Here is a 12,836-nt window from a genome sequence, read left to right as displayed (position 1 = left end):
ATAAATAAGAAATCCGACACGTTACCGCAACTACTGAGCCACAAGTCTGCTCAAAAGATTGTGCATATGAGATTTGGAAAACATTTGCCAAATATTATTTTAATATTTAATTGGGACATGTATTTTTTTTAAATATGTCACATCTTTGCTAGTTAATGAATAAAAATAATGGTTCCTTTTTAAAAATTGAAATCCTGCGTTACTTTTGGGACACCCAACACAATCTGTGGTACAATAATCTTGTAGAAGACGAATGTATAAACAAATAACATCCACTGCCATTGTAAGAAACCGAAGAAAGGATCGTATTTCGAATTTATAATAAACGCAGAAATTATTTATTTTTTTAAATGCAACAAGAAAAAACTAAGTCTTTTGTAACTTTAGGTTATCATTAATCATTAATTGATTAGTGTACATGGAGATACAATATATACAAATGTATATACTCGTATGCATTTTTAAACGTATATGTTATTTATTAGAAATCAATGAATTAAAAAAAATTTTAAATCGGTATACTTGGATATTTTGAGAAATTATTTTAAAAGTACATCGACTTAATAGATTTAGTTTAATAGAGATATATTTTATTTTAGTTTACAAACTTTATTTGCTTAGTTTTTAATATTGTTTGTTTTGTTAATTATAAGACAAGTTTTCAGTTCTAGAACTATTCTGATGATCTTGTTCCCGGAAGAATTGTGTAAAAATGGATTTTATATTTTATTTCTTTAGATACTGTTTATATAATATAGATACTGATTTATTATTGTCAAAATTTTTTAGTATAAAACTCAAGTAATATTTCTGATTTTTCGTAAAACATTTAAAAAATTTTCAAATAATCTTGTAAGTGAATAAAAAATAAATTTTCACATGAATTCCTTGGCCGTGGATAAATTTTTGAAATTATCTTGCAATCCATGGATTTTTTTTATTTGTTAAAGTTTCCCTTTTTCATAGAAAGGAGGAAATAATAAAATGAAGTATTGAAAAAAAATTAACCTGTAATTCAGGGAAATATTTTCTAACTTTCCTACAAGTTGTTAATTTTTTATTAAATTAGTATTACAGTATTTAATTTCCCTCCAATCATTACAACTATTCAGGGTTATTTTCTGTTTACGTGAATGTCTATCTTATTATTGGTAATTCATCTTTTATATAATTTTGTTGTAATTGTTTTTTGATACTAAATTTTTTAGTGATGAGATTTTAATTTTTTTATTGTTTTCCTTCCGTGGGCCCGCTAAAATCCCTTATTGTTTTTGTAGTTACACTGTAATCAATTTTTTTGGATTTTTTTCCCGTAGAATAGAAGGTAAACGTAGGTTAATCTTGTGTACATTACAGTTTTGTAGTGCTTATGCGATGGTGATCTATTTATGTATTTTTTTACTGAAAAAAACTGTACATACTAAATAAAATCTAGGCTACAGTTAAGACAGTTGCAAAATTTTTATTTATTGAATAACTCAAAAAAAAATTATTACGGACATTTTTCCTCATTAATTATGTGTATATTTGTAAAATATCAAAAACATACAACAGTCATTTAAATAAATCTGTTATTTTCCGTTTTATCATAAACCATTATTTTATTAAAATAAAAGAATTTTATTCTGTTATAATATTATTATATTAAATTTTGTTCCTAAATTTAATATCTTTTTCAACAGCAACAAAAAATAAATAACAAATTTAATTATTAATCAATTCTCCTGCAGTCATCTTACATTAAATAAAGTTAATTAGCTAGATATAACTTAATTATATTATAATTTTTGAACCTGCATTATTTTACATGATAAGAAACGCATGATTAGAATTTTTGGTATAAATTTATTAATTTTTACTGTTAAATTCACCTCTGTGGAAAATGTTTTCTATAAAATTAACTGTTTTAGTAAATTAATATTAGGTTTTTCTTTCTATCTCGGCGTCCGTCCCTTGAGATATATTTCTGTACTACTGTTTACTTAATTTTTTAAATCTTTTTATAGTGGCGTGGATATCAAAGGTAAGAGAATATTTAGACATTACATGCTATCAAATATTTTGGTCTACCATGGCACTTCTAGCTACATTATTAGCTTGGTATTACTGGAAAATAATTAGAATAGAAAAAATTATTTAAAGAATTCCCGGCCCGCCAACATGGTCTATTATAGGAAATTCTTATTTACTTTTTGGCCTGGATATGCCTTAGAAAAATCAAATGGAGAACGATTAGTTTCGGCTAAAATACAAGAAAGGAAAATTATAAATAAAGGAAAAGAAAAAATCAAACATCCAAATGAAAATAAAAAAAAAACCACTTAAATTAAAAGACTCACAATACAACAAAAAACAAAAATTAATTAAAAAAAACAACCTCATAAGGAATACTTTGAGAAATTCTACGTATACATCCCATTAAAGAATAAACAGAATAAAATATCGATAGAATTTTATTTAATAATTTGAATTAAATAATATTTATTCATAGAATTATGCCTCCTGATATTAAAAAAGTGTTATAATCGTACAATAAAAAAAAAAAAATATTAAGTAAAGTTGTTTCAAATAAGTTGAATTGGAAAGTGAACATAACATTCTTAACGATCATTTTTAATCAATGTATATAAAAATGAATGTTTGTCTGTCTGCCTTCCTAAACCGTTCATCCGATAGGGATGAAACTTTGGGGAATGGTTGGACGCATGCCAGGGAAGGTTTCTGAATTAGTATGGACCCGCTAGGTGGCGCTGGCGTCGAGATATTTAAAAAAATTGTATTTATGGCCCGATTTGCCTCATATTCAGAATACACGTTACTTACATGGAAATAATTATTTCTGCAAAAAATGAACCCGCTACATGGCGCTGGGGTTAAGATATTTTGAAAAATTATAATTATGGACCGATTTAGTTCATATTCAGAATATGAATATTAGTTACGTGAAAAGAAATATTTTTGCAAAAAGTATACCCGTTAAATGGGGCCGGTGTCCAGATATTTAAGAAACAAACAAACAAATATACAAACAGACTTCTTTATTCTATATATATATGTATATATATATATATATATATATAAATATATTTAGCAATAGCGAAACATTGCCGGGTCTGCTAGTAAATTATAAAATTGACCTACTCTTATTTGTTACCTTCTTTTTTCATCTGTAATCTCCCCGCTCACCGGAACCAGATTCGCAATTATGCATTAACTCAGTTCCGAGAAGTGCCTTCGCCTCAAACTACCTTGGTACAGCGCTAGGACCCAACCAGATAGCCGGGATTTGGTCTTGTGTTACATGCCTCTAGACCTCTAGGACCCCGGTCTTTATACGCCCAGCCTCTAATGGAGGAAGAACCCCTGAAGGCATCCCTTACCAGGACTATGGTCTTGCATTCCCCCCCAAATGGCGTCTGCAAGGGATTCTCCACCCGATCATTGTGGTGAGACGCCGGAGCCTCCCACTCCTCCCGGATGGGGCTGCCCCTACAGACACCGCAGCTTCATTGTACAAACTCCAGAAAATTCATGACGTAGGCAAAGTTGCCTTACATCGACGGCCTCCAGGCGAATGTCCGTCCACAAATTAGCATGTGAGACATCAAGGCTCCTGTAAACAATTTTTTCGCAAGTAACCAGGCTCGTCACAGGTAGAGCAGTGGCCGCTGCGATCTGGTCCAAGACACAATTTGGCCCTGTGGCCTGGCTTCCCCATCGAAACATAAGTCATCAAAGGTGTGCCTCATCAACCCGGCAGGCCACCCACCCAATTCGAATTCGCCCATCGGACAGAAGCTTGGTCGCTAAGATGGACGGCACTACCAAGGTGACCACTTGCACCGCCCAAATTACCGGCTGCATGGATAGTGTATCTTGTGAGACCGACTCCCGTGCAACCTGACGAAGTTCCTTTAGGAACTCGTCAATCGTAGTGAGTACGTCCACATCCTTAACAACGATGTGGACTCTCCGGCCGCCAAACATCTATATAAAAGAAATTATAACTATAATGTAGCACTACACCTCATAATCTTTCATTATCATGTGGTTGTGTTTCAGATTACTACTAATATTACTACGTATTATTTGATTGTACGTATCATCTAAAATGTTGGGTGGTATTAAATTAAAAGAAAATGTGTGTGTGTGTGTGTGTGTGTGTGTGTGTGTGTGTGTGTGTGTGTGTGTATGTGTGTATATACATACAAAGTATATCACGAAGTTTTCCCTAAATTTTCATGACATTTTCTACTCTTAATAATGGAAAAAGTTAACGTAATAATGGAAAAATAACTTTCGTAATAATTGAAAAAAGTTCATAAAAAAATATGTCCTGAAATGCCTCATTTGTGAGTGACGGCTAGTGAAAGATTTCGCTCGAATTTCAGCTACCCCGGTGAAACGAGATCGTAATAAAAAATGTAGAACTTAATTAAAAAGTAAAAATAATGGTTTCTAAAAGTACTTTTCCAGCAAAATTAAATAAAATAGGTCCCAGAACTGTACCTGTAGCAGTTTTTTTCAGAAATCTTGGGTGAAAACCAATAAATTGGGGTAAAAACTTTGTTTTTTTGTTTGACGTACAATAACTTTGTTAAATGGGTTATAAACACATAAAACAGTTAACAAAATTATAGAGAATTTAATTTAGAACAAAATGCTGTAACACAAGTTGAATAAAACAAAGAAAAATGATAAAAACGTGAATTTTATTTAGAAACAGTACACCAGACCAAAGTGTATATATATATATATATATATATATATATATATATACATATATAATTAAAAATAAATGTTCAAAACTGAGACGGCCATTTTCAACAAATTTCTTGGAACGCTTCTGTACTGATTTTGTTGCTCTTTTTCGTTCTTTAGGACTGTCCTTAAGTTGCTCAGCTGCATCCATAAAGTAGATAATTAATTCTTCACTAAAACTACTTGTTTTTGTTTAGAATAAAATGTTTTTCATTCATCCCCGGACACAAAAATCTTAAGGTGATAGATCAGGCGATTTTGCTGGCCAGAATTTTGGACCTCCACGAACGATCCATTTCTCAGGGAAATAATGGTTTAAGTGAGTGGAAACGGCACAAGAGAAGTATGAGAGGGGGTGCAATCGTGCTGGATTGCGTTTCAGCGCTTGAGGAATATTTTCTTGCAGCTACGCCAATCCTTCTTGAAGAAAAGTGTAATAGACCTCAACAATTAAACGATCAGATAATATGAATAGCCCTAACAACTCATTGTAAAGTGGGCTGCATCGCACATTGACGCTAAACTGGTGTTGACATTGCCTTCCAACGTTCCAATGATGATTTACTTCTGCCCATGTATACTTATTGGGTAAGTTGTTGACCCACCGGGGTGGTCTAGTGGTGAACGCGTCTTTCAAAATCAGCTGATTTGGAAGTCGAGAGTTCCAGCGTTCAAGTCCTAGTAAAGGCAGTTACTTTTATACGGATTTGACTAGACCGTGGGTACCAGTGTTCTTTGGTAGTTGGGTTTCAATTAACATCTCAGGAATGGTCAGATGAGATTGTACAAGACTATCCTTCATTTACACCCATACATATCATCTTCATTCATTCTCTGAAGTAAAACCTGAACGGTAATTCCCGGAGGCTTAACAGGAAAAAGAAAGAAAAATAATTCAGTGCACTATTAGACAGTCTTTTACTTAAAAAAAAAAAAACTGAAAATGTATAAGTAAAAATGAATAAGGGAATTTAATAATTTTCATTAAATAAAGAAACTCAAACAAGAAAGTACTATGTTAATTATTCTTCCTTAATTTTGTCTAAACCTGTAAAACACATAAATCTGTTAGTTAAATAAAGCGTCATTTTTCTATATTTTTTTCAATTTTGTTCAGTTCACAGGTCTGTTCTAGTGATTTACAGCTAAAAAGTCTAAAGTCCTGAGGTTTAAATCCTAGTAAACATTAATTACTCGTATGTGTGCAATTAAATACTAGACACCGGAAACTGATGTACTTTGGTGGTTGTGGTTTTATTAACCACTTGTTTCAGAAATAGCCGGCCTGAGTCTTGTACAAAACTGTCATCTTCATCTGGTTGGTCTATGGCAGGTTGCTTATTGTTCATTAGTTAAACAAATTGCAACGTACACATTAGGAAAATAAAATTTAAAAAATAATAATCATTCTATTAATCATAAAAATAATTTTTTTTATCCCATCGGATTAGTGTAGTGGTAAATTAGCTAGTATTAGTAGTGGTAAATTATTTCAAAGCTAAGACTTCCTGAGATTCAAATCTTGATAAGGCAGTTGCTTTTACACGGATTTGGATACTAGATAGTGGATTCCGGTGTTTTTTAATCGTTGGGATTCAATTAACCACATGTCTAAGAAATGGTCGGCCTGATTATGTTCAAGACTACATTTTTACCGGGACATTAACACAAATCTTGATGAATGAATGTTATCTTTAATGTTGATGTTACTATTGATAAAAAAATTATTTATTTATTACCTTGTATTAAATTAATAAAATATAACATATTTTTACTTTCGAAGCTGCATTATTTTAAGTGAGTAGAGCAAACTCATATTTACAGTTTTTCTCTACAAAATTAATTTTAATAGTAACTTTTATTAAACTAAATTGATCTGTAATTTTTTTTTTGTATAAAATTGATTATTTCAGTAAGTTAGAGCTACTTTATCCTTTTTATCTTCGAGATCTTCCTTGAATATAAGTTTTTGACTGCTGTTCATTTTTGATTTTTTTTTATAGTGGATTGGATGTCAAAGGTAAGAAGATATTAAAGAATATTTGATGAGCTATCTAATATTCCGGGCTATCAATGCACTTCTAGCTTTGTCTTTAGCTTGGTATTACTGGAGAGTAATTAGAATGGAAATAATGATTAAAAAAATTCCTGGTCCTCCAACATGGCCTATAACTGGAAATATTCATTTATATTTTGTCGCATTTGCAAAGTAATTAAGATGTTAATAATATATTTATTAAATTATTTTAAAAAAATTAATTAAACAATAATTTATTCATGGCGTTATGTTACCTGATATGAACAAAAAGAAGAAAAAATATATATATATGAATTACGTAATATTTTTTTAATTAATTTAAATTGGAAATATAATTAAAATATTTAATAATAATTTTTAATTAATTGTAAAACTGACCTTCATTTCTTCTATTACTACACTATTTAAAATATCACGAATTGAAATCTGTAAACATTCAATATTCATACATACTTGTAAAAAAAAATTAATTACAAAATGTAAATTTTTCTACAGCAGAAACATGTTGCAATGAATTTTTATTATTTAGAAATAAATAATATCTTCTAACAGTTAATGATAAACATAACAGAAACGGAAAAAATATAATGTTGATGGAATGTTATAAAGTAATGTTTAGAATAATATTTTACAGTTTATTAAAGTAAGTCGAAAATAATTTCGAGCAAAATTATGGGACTTATTCAAAGTACTTCTAAATATAATAATATAAATCAATTATCAGCAAAGGGCAGGAAATAAAAAGATTTATTTTCATTACTTAAAAGGCTTGTCTTCTACAAAATCGAATACTGCCTGCAAGACAGTACAGGACATTAATAACGACAATGCTATTAATAGTATTTTTTTCTCGATGAGTCGGCGGAACCCCATTTACAAGCAAAGTGTCGATCTCGCTCCGGGAATCCAGAGACCCCATGCTTCGTAAAAGTCGCCCATCCACGGAGGCGTGGAAGAACGACGGTTCCGCAGGAGGCTGTTCTTCAACCCTTTGCTCACCGGTCCTTTCGTGCAACTCAGTTGAGAGCTTTACTACGGTCTTTCTGACATTTCCTTAAATCCTGCTGCAGACTCTGTTTCAAGTTGTGCATTGAAAGCGGTAACTGGAACTGCACGAGGAGAGCACGGTAGTGAGGGTCGGACCAGGTCGGAAAAGCGTCTCTTTTGAAGGTGACGGTGGCTGATGACAGCGGTGTAGTTGTCTGCCCTGAACAAGAGGTCTCCAGGGAGAAGCCTGTAAAGATGATCTCTGGGTCTAAGGGTTTACGGTAGATTTAGGAGATGTGGGCCACGTGAGCTACAAGCTCTCCGCTAAGGAGTCGACGATTTCAGTCGAGAATGGGCAGATCGTCAACTCGTGTTTTTCAGAATGTAGCTTGATGGTATCTAAGCTGGCACTGAAATGGGAGAGCCTTCAAGGCGGTAACCGGACCCTAGACAGTAAATCAACGAATATTTACTGTAAGGCAAGGTGAATCAGTTGGTGGAAGGAATCAAGGACTTCAAACCCGCAACGGGGAGGGTCCTTGGCAATATCCACACGTCTTTAAAGCAGGTGAAGGAGAAAGTTAAAAAGCCTGTCTCCTGCACTGACCTGTGAGACTACGGTAACAGCTACAACGTGGCCTAAGCGGGTTAGTCCCCCACCAGCATTCCAAAAACAAGGGATCATGGTGTGGTCCTGGAGGTCGTAAATGAACAGTAGGCGAAGCGGCTGCTGGAGGCCGATGTTCTCAAGAAGAACGGGCTGAAGACGCAGTTGCTGGCCGAGCGGAGGCCGCAAATATTGTTCTATGACTTACTAAGGTCAGCGAGGGTAGAGGAGCCCGAAATCCTCAAGGCCATATACACTCAAAATCCTGCAATGGATATGGCTGTCGAGAACTTTCTGAATGGTACCAGGGTAGTCGGGAAGTTGGGGCGGAAAGGTGACTCAAAGTGTGTAGAGACCTTATCAAAGTCTTGGTGGCTGGTGTCGGCTGTTCCTTGGGTGAACCTCATGTAGGGTGGTCAACCATACAGAAGTACCCCGGTGCTTCAAATGTAAAGGCTTTGGTCTCTCCATTGCAGAGCGCAGTCGGAGATGTATGGTCACTTCGCCCTTGTTGGTTACAAGGTGGCTAATTGCCCTAATAAGACCGCACCTGCAAAGTGTCCCCCTTGTTCACTGGTGAAAGGTTTTGATGCCGGATATCGGGTCGGGGGCAAGCATTGCAGATCCCATGACATAGCCCGGGTAAAGACCGTGAACAGTAAGGCGTATGGCTACGCCTGAGCTGGGGGAAGCTTTTGAGGACAGTCGTTACCTAGTTAACACTTGCGCCTGGGCCAGTTTAACCTGCATCACACCCGGGCGGCCACAAATGAAGCCATGAACTTCCTTGAGGAGTAAGACCTACTAAAAGTAAGAGCCGTACGCGGTCGGGGATAGGGGGTGGTCGGCTTCTACGGGATTGTTGTTATTCATTCTCGTGGGGGATGGCCGCTTTCTGTGATCGTACTCGGCTCGGTCTCGTTGGGTGTCTTCTGGTTCCTCAGTTTTTTGAGGCTGAGTTGACGAGCAATTCAACGTCGTGCGAGTCACGAGGAGTGTGCTCAATACCGTGCTAGTGTCGAGATACTTCCAGCTTGGATGGAGTATCGATGACTTGTTGGCAAAGTTGGGACGGATTCTGGACGGTCTCGGGCACCAGACTGCTGGTTGCTCTGAACGCTAACGCCAAGTCTTCCGCCTAGAGTTTACTACTCACTGAACTCAGAGGCGCTGATCTCGCACAATTCGTAGATGCCAGTAAACTCTACTGGCTTAACGAGGCAGACCAACCGCCGACTTTCTCTTCCGAACTGGGGGAAAGTTACATTGACGTCACCTTGGTGATGGGCGATCTTTTAGGAGTACAAGCAGTTGGACTGTCTCCCAACCCCGTAGGGGGGAGACATCCACCTTATGACGTTACCGGTCGCCACACCACCCATTCCGTTCCGAGCCTTGTGGGTCTTTACAGGAAGTCGTCTTTAGACCCTCTAACTGATTACATCTCACTGTCATCAGCCAGGCCTCGGTCGGGATGTCACCGATGCAAATGCCCCAGCAGACACTTGCATCAGTAAATTAAAAATCAAATTTTGCCTTCATATAGGTCTCATACAGACATCTTCACATACAACCTAACATGATTCCTTCAAACTAACTGACGAAACGGCGGAAGTGCGAACCCCGCGTCTAGGCCAGATTTGTCAGCACCTTCTGTGACTGTGAGTACGTGTCTAATAGTACGGTTCTGTTTAGAGATGGTCACCTGGGTGTGGAAAAGTATGTCACCAGGGGAACCTCATTTTCGGACCTTGTGGGTGTTCCTTGATTCCATTCCTTTGTTCAACCGGCATCAGTAGCAGAAGGGAAAAGGCTCCTACCGCGTTGCTGTAAAACGCTACCCGTAAGTTATATCTGACCACCAGCCAATTAAGGCTCCAAGCGCTTTAATATTGGTGGACAGGTACTTGCTGGCATTCAGCGGCTTAGGCGGGACAACGAATTGCTGTCTTGACAATGAAAATTTATTTATTGAGTATCATATAAGTTTTAGTAGTTGACGGTTTGCGCCTACCCAGTTTAGTAATGTATGACAAGTGGGACACAAATCAAATGTCTATGGCACCACGCTTAGTCCGCTCATGCTGTTACATTAGCTCAAAGAGCTACTTAGGACACTGGTCGCTAAACTGTTTCGAGGCTGTGTAGCCGTTTGTGGCACAAACATTCGGTCTTATACTTTAGGGCGACTGAATGGGTGGTGGCGGGCAAAATGCAAGGAAACCAAAGAAATAGATAATGTTTATTTTAATATTTAGATCATTGTTTTAGTATTTCATTTAATTGTAGACGCATTACACAATAATTTAACTGCAGTGTTTTTATTAAATTATGTTACGTTGAATGAATATTATTGTACATTTTTCAAATGTTACGTGTTTAATTTAATCGTTAAAGACTACATTTTAACTCAGTAGACAATATAATCTTAAGATAAACAGTAACAATTAAGAATAAGAAGCATTTTAACTATAACAGACCAATTTGATGACAAGAAATAACATATATGACTCCGTGATCGAACACTATTACTTAATTTTTGTCAGCGATTAATAAAATAATATTCTCTTGGCTGGAACGTTTAAGCGTAATAAAAATTACGATGGATACAATTTGAACATAGTTTTTCAATAAATAGCTGATAAAACATTTTGAGAACATTTAATTGGTTCTCATATTTTCAGTATTACACTCACTAGTTATGGTTACATAAACATTGTATTTATGAGTTAATATAACTTTTAGTAGATATATAACTAAAAATTTGAAGCTGAATGATTTTCTAATACAAATTATCAGAAGCACAATCTAATAATGCTCTTATTCGTTATCTGAAAAGAATATTATCAAATAAATTTATTGATGAAGGTGTATCTACCCAACTCTCCTGAAGTAAATACTTTCGACTGACTTTTGTTGGAACATGTAAATAAATGACCAAATTCAAAAATTTACCCAAACTGTTTTTTCTTGAGGACAAGAAACTCAACCTGGCAGTAACTCAAAAACAAAGCATTCCGGGAGCCAAGGTGATATGAACTTTATTATTTTAATCACTAGAATAGACCAGCAACGTTTAGGAGGAATATTTTGGATCACTTTGCAAAAATTAACTTTTAACAACTATGTCCTTTTTGTATAGTGTTACCACATATATACCTAATTTAATATCGGCGTGGAACAAGGTAGCAACTATGTGAACTGGCGCACAGTATACGGACGCTTATAGAAGCATCATTCCGACCGCACATATAATCGCGCAATTATCCCACCTTAGCGGGGCTGCAGCCCATCACTCTAATAAAAGTGCTCCAATAAAAGAGCGTGCACGACAGTGAATTTTAAATTTATTGTCAATTACCACCTGGAGAGGACGAAGTAGAAGAATATGGAAGAAGTCAGAAGAAGTTCCTTGGCCGGCTCAATGTAGGACCTCCCGGCGAATTACGACATTCCCGCCGTAGTAACAGGCCTGGCCGGCCCGCCGAGGAAGCCGCTGGATGCACAGACGCTACCTTCCTGCTTTACCTTGCCGGGCTTCAATTGCCCTGGCCGGCGGACTTAGCAGCAGTAGCCGGTCCAGCGTGGGATCGCTCGGGGCGAAACGTCTAGGCCACGCCGACAAAGGACGACCGACGTCGACCCGAAACTACAGCGCTCTGGGGACCACTACTGCTACGCTGTAGTTGGGACTCAACTGCCGCTGAGGGAAAGCTCAATCTGACTTCAATGGACTTCGCTGGAGACCAGCTTCCGGACCCAACAGCTTTTCTCAGAGCTAACGCAAAAAACGACCCCTTTTCAGAACCAGCACAAGGTTATGAATTACGAGCAGTTGAAGTCATTCGACGACAACGACCCTTCTCTGGGCTACCATAAGGTTAGTAATTACAACGAGCTGTTGAAGCCAATCGACGACAAAAACAGCCCTTTTCAGGGCTACCATAAAGTAGGAAAGTGCCACGTGCATATGGTTAAGAGAATATTACTTAAATTTTTGTAGTTTTTCACTTGCATATTCAACAATAGTGTTTAAGGAGAGATACAAATATTTTTTTAATTTCACGCAAACGCAATACATTTCATTTACCCTGTGATCAACTGGACAACCAAAAACCTATCCATACAACTCTTACAATCCCTTACAACTCATATTTTTCATTATTGCATAACATTGTTCCCCCATTACAACTTACCGTATTTTCTTAGTGTTTACGTATTCCAAACTATTTTATAATACTACATTAAAATTTTCTATATATATTTCATCAACACTTGATCTGTTCATTAAGTGACCTTTATATTGAAATCATAAATTGGTTATAGTTCTTTATAGAATTTTTTCGGCATAACCGACAAAGCTGAAATTATTTGATCGTAATGCATTTGTGTAGAACAATAAATAATAATGTTAAGCGCAATATATTAAAATTTCGTTCAAAT

Source organism: Lycorma delicatula, chromosome 7 (assembly GCF_047948215.1).
Source record: "Lycorma delicatula isolate Av1 chromosome 7, ASM4794821v1, whole genome shotgun sequence".
Classification (NCBI taxonomy): Eukaryota; Metazoa; Arthropoda; class Insecta; order Hemiptera; family Fulgoridae; genus Lycorma; species Lycorma delicatula.
This window is presented reverse-complemented; position numbering follows the sequence as displayed.